This window comes from Solenopsis invicta, chromosome 8 (assembly GCF_016802725.1).
Source record: "Solenopsis invicta isolate M01_SB chromosome 8, UNIL_Sinv_3.0, whole genome shotgun sequence".
NCBI lineage: Eukaryota > Metazoa > Arthropoda > Insecta > Hymenoptera > Formicidae > Solenopsis > Solenopsis invicta.
The window spans coordinates 1,247,554-1,253,129 of NC_052671.1; positions in this window are offsets into that span (position 1 = coordinate 1,247,554).

Sequence of the window (5,576 nt, forward strand, 5' to 3'; positions counted from 1 at the left end):
ATAGCTTTGAAAATTTTCAAATTAGAATTTGCAACGTGTGCTATTTATTGGGAATTCTAACAGTGAAGCTTTCCATAACTCTTTCAAGTGATTAATGATTAAAAGAAATCCTTTTTTAAAGTTTGACATGGCCTTGTCAATATTCAAGGTCTAGTATTGCGAAAAAGAAAATGCTTCCGTATTATTATAAGTTTTTCTGTGACATGTCAGGGTCAACAGTCTTAGATACATCATGTGGAAAAATTTCGACTGTAATAAATCTTATTTGAAACTTGAAAACCCTTCCTTGTTGAAAAATATGTATTGCAGCTATAACTGTATCGATGTATATAGTAAGTCATTAAAACAGCTATATTTGTTGCCGACTCTATCTAAATTGCACTATTCCTATTACAAATTTTAATATCTTTTAATATCTTATAAATAATTTGTAACAGCTAATTTGTAACTATTAAAACATATGTAGCATTTATAATTAAAGACATGTTAGAAAGTTAACGATGATTTGTAAAATATAACAGCAAATTGAATTTACAATGGTACTATTATATATGCCGATGAATGAAATGATGCATTTCTCGAAAGCAGTGTCTCGAGACTGCGAGAAACATGCTTGGGGGCATAAATCAATTAAATTATAAATTACTATACAGAAGTTGAGCAAAACGACCACCTGTTGAGGATAGGACAAGGAAAGTAGGATGAAGGGATGAAGTGGGGTAGCTATCTCGTAAATTCCGTGCTACTACCACGCTGCATCTATGTATAGAAGCGCTTACTTCTTATTTTTGATCTATTTCTATAATCATATATATACGCATATAAAATCAAATTCTGTTTCTAAAATATAATTATTTAATTACTCTGTTACTTCTTTATATTTCAGTAAATATATCTATATTTGAATTTATTTGTCAACATTTTCTCGCAATAGTAATATAAAAAGAAATAAATTTAATTTTTACAACGTAGGTACAATATTTAATTTATAAATAAGTAGTTTTCTAATCTCACGTTGTTTATAAGCACAATGTTTTACATACTCATTAAATTGATCTCAGAATTATATTTTTACCGAATGCAGTTATAAGTTTATTTATAATTTTGCATATAATTTTGCAGTTATTAATCAAAGTAGATCTGTTTTTATTATATGAAATATTCTTTTTGTCTGATTGTTTTTCTCTTCAAAAATAGTGCTTGATGATTTTAATTGTATCTTAATCACTAGCAATTCATGGCAATCCACATCGTTTGCGAGAAAGTTGTTAATATTTCAGCTCTAAAGCGGATTTGGTAGATAAGCGTATAATTGGGAATGCGAAGAAAGTAGTAGGTAGGGACATTGAGAGCTGCCAGGGATGATTAATTCTTGTCGGAAAGCGCTAGACCCTTTGGAACTCGGTTGTAGCGTCCCCGCCACCCCCGCCCTTTCCCATTCCACACTGGCCCTCCTCGCTCTTCATACAACCACCTCATTCCTCTCGCGCACTCAACCCTCTGAACCTCTCTTACCACCGGCAGACTTTCTCGTTTCGTTTGTTCTCCGCCCGTGTCATTCGTTATTACATCGTAGAAACTCGCGGATATTTGGAATTCCAAGTGACGTCTAAAGGGAGCCGGTGCTTTAACCGATAACTCGGTTTCTTACCTTAAAGGAAACTATGTCCGACGCTGTTTTTGTTAATATTCTTACATAGACACTACTAGCATATTGAAGGATTAATGTTGTGAAAAAATTACGGGATATTCACTATCTTAATAATCCTCTTTTATCAATGAAAAACTTTCAATAGCATTCGTGACTCTATCGATACGTCTTGATGTAATCATGAAAAGAGTATTATGGAACACATACGACGTAAATGTCATACGAAAATTATATGAATCGTAAGTAATAACCAGGAATCGTATTGTACATATCCATTGCAATGGACATCCTAAAAGTAGTCTCAGAATCCGATTCATCTCAAATTCGAGCTCATCCGGTGGCCCCATCTTGCAAGGACCAAGAAGCGCACGCGTCCGATATCGGTTGCATTTGCATAAGGCTATCGTCTTCCCTTTGTTGCGGACTCGCCTCCCACGTACGTGGCGAGGCTGTCACTCAGAGTTTCAGGACTCTCCTCAGTCTTCTCTCACATCAGCCGCGGATCAGTACTCCTCTCTATCTCCCTCTGCATTTCTTCCTCCTTTCTCCTTTTTTCTCGATTTCAAACCTCCCCGCAGCAAGCACCTACACCCTGTCTTCGCTACCTTGCCTGCATTCCTGCATACTATTACACGGAGCTGCGCTTGCACGCATTTTGTTCGTAACGCTTGCATTACTTGTTTCAAATAAAGCCTTGTCGGATACTATTCCATTATAGACTTTTGAAGTGCAAAATATATCACAAGGTGCCATGACGGGCGTCGAGAGACGAGCTGATCACGACGGGCTACGCAAACAGATATTTGATATTTTAAAAGAGCTATTTTAAATGTTCCCGTACAGAGTATAATAATTAATATAAAGACACAATACACGTCAATAATTATCTTATTTAGTCATCGAGTTAATAAGACCTAGCAGTCGATTCAACTGAAAAACATAATTTACATAAATTAATACGCTAGTAATAATTCTAATTTTATTTCTATTTTTTTTAATTTTAATTTTTTGTTTTACATTTCAATATATTTTCAATATATATTTTCGTACTTCAATATATATTTTCGTACTTTTATTTCATGTCTTGATATGTACTAATGATTAGACATCGGACTTTTTGTGCAAATATACTTATTGCAAATATGCACAAAATATATATTTTTGAAATGTCTTTTTAATAAGATTTTATATTTTGACCTTACTTTTAGCTTCCTAAAAAATATACATTTTGCATAAGAATCCAATGTACTTATGATGCTGATAAAATCTTTGAATGTACCATTTTTCTTAACTGGACAATCCAAAAATTTGTAATTTGTGAGTTGAAATTCAATAGTCACAATTCAACATTTATCTCTTTTGTCTCATATGCACCGCCATGCCAATATCAGAGAATTTACTGGGTGTCAAGATGGGAATCTTGATATCGCAGCACGATAGCCGACCAAAACATTTCGGGCGGTCACGAACGGACAGCGAAGACAAAACGTATAAAACGCAAAGGCAGCGGTCTCGAGGCTCGGGGTGTTCCACTAGCGCGATACTCTGCACTCTTCGAATAGCTCTCTTCTTGCCCACGAAGTGCGGAGGTCTCTTCGGTGGTTCCATCGAACCACCTAACTGAGGACGAAACGTACTTGTAGTGGATACGGGACGGGAATGGTAGCCGCATTAATAAAACATTAAGGTTTTGTAGACGATGTATCGATGTAGTGTTTATATTATCTTCTTTGATGTCGACATGTGAATTGGACAGATTTGTTATTCAGACTCCGTACATAAAAGTGCTGAAGTCTTGCTCTGCTCCGTTTGTGGACAGGGCGGGTATCGACAACTCTCGGACATCGATGGACGGACGAACGAACAGACGGAACGAACGAACGTGAGCGTAGATAGATAAACGTGAACGGCCTGTTTCAAGTTTGCGCTCTGGGTCCCTGCCCTGCTTGTCAGCCAGTATACGTACGAGAGAAGAGGGGTCTCTCTCTTTCTCTCTTATCCATACGCAGATAGCTCACCGCTTACTTAGTATTTATACGTATATTTTGAAAATAATTTCTTCAGTGGTTGAAATGTTTCCTTATTTTCTTAAATTAGATAACTTGAGAGAGGATACATCATAAAGACGTGAAACAAGTTTTCATGAGAAAGTCAAAATGCATTGTAGCAGAATTGACAACGCAATGCGAGAGATCCTTCGATGACGAGTCATGACACTTTTATGAACGAAAAGAAAAATTTATCTAAGCAAGAAAGTTATTATTTTTTACAATTTCCTCCGACTCCGTCTTTCGTTACTAAACGTTTCCATGTCGAATTACAGTCGACATGATTGCTCGATAAATCCCACACCTTGAACAAGACTTAATTTCACAATAGACGACCTACGCGCACTCATTTCTCGGAGCCGCGTGGTATCGACATTCTTCGCGATGTCGTGCTCGGGGCTCCGCGGTCCCCCTCTACTCGCCACACGGTACTGTGGTCCCGAACCTTGACTCTTCATTAATCACTCCGTGGTATCAATGACTGACTGAGTGACTGACGGCAGGCGAGAGGTATTATATACCTACGGTGTTCGCGCGAAAGCTGATGCTCGTCGTGGGGATCTTTCTCGTCTCTGATAGACTGACGAGAGAGCCTTGTCTGAAAACTTTCCTATATGCCTTCCCCTTTTCGTTTCACATAGAGCTTAATAGCTTATATTGGAGAAAATTGCATTTTCTCGTATAATTTTCTTAATATCAACTCTCAGTGCGAAACAATACACGCATTGATCGAAGTAAAGACAAGATTGCCTTTAATACGATTGTTTAAATTCGTTGCTGTACGCTGTAATTATGTGCACGAGCAAGGATAGGGAGCGAGTTAATTATCGCGATGTCAAAGTACATTCAACTCAGGAATTTCAGTCCGTACTTATACTTTCCGATAGAAGAGCAGTCTGATTTAATCGAGAGGTCACGACCTTACGGTAGGCTGGCGCCAGAGCCTCTCTTTATAGCAGTATTCCGTTACGGACTATAGACCGAAAGTCACGGCTACCTTGCCGCAGAGTCCTCTAACAAAGGTGCACCTACGAAGCCAATCGAATACGCGTCGTCATCGTCGGTAGCTTAGACGATTTTAGTCGTTTGAGTCTTGTGACGGATCGTGACTTGCTCTTAGTCTTGTTTCTTCTCTTGTTTTCTTGTTACACGACTCCTGTCCGCTTCGGTAGTTTTCGAGGGTGTGACTTTGCTTTATCACACACGATTCTCCGATCACTCCGATGCCGATACGCGCGATTCCTATTGGTCCTTTGGTCTCCTCTCGGAGACTGAATAAAATGTTAACTGTCCGTGAACAAGCGTGGATGTATATTTATGAACGTGAGTTGTTGATGGTTAAATTTTGTGATTAGCTCCGCCAATTAATTTTATATATAATTAATGTAATTTGAGGTCAACAGCACTAATTGAAATTTGACTAATAATCCAGTTTTCCGCGGACAATTTAGTTTAATACGTTTGCTTAATTAAAATAATGAGATGCATTATATTAGTAAAGAATCCGTATCGCGGTTAGATAACCTCGCGTGGTCATCACGCAATTCTTCAACATAAACGTTATCATGTTTTACGTTTGAGCAATAAAGCGAACGCATTAAAGTATCGTATCAGCAATTATAAACATAATGATTATCGTCGTGCGTCGATTAACGTTGCCGGTCCAATTCTTTTTGTTAACGCATACTTGTTAACATACTTAACTAATTTATAAAATAATTGTGTACTCGATAATCTTATACAGGCCTCGCATTGAGAGAGAGAGAGAGAGAGAGAGAGAGAGAGAGAGAGAGAGAGAGAGAGAGAGAGAGAGAGAGAGAGCGAGCGAGTATTAATTCTTCCGGACTTATAGGTGCCAGAAAAGAAATGGACATCGG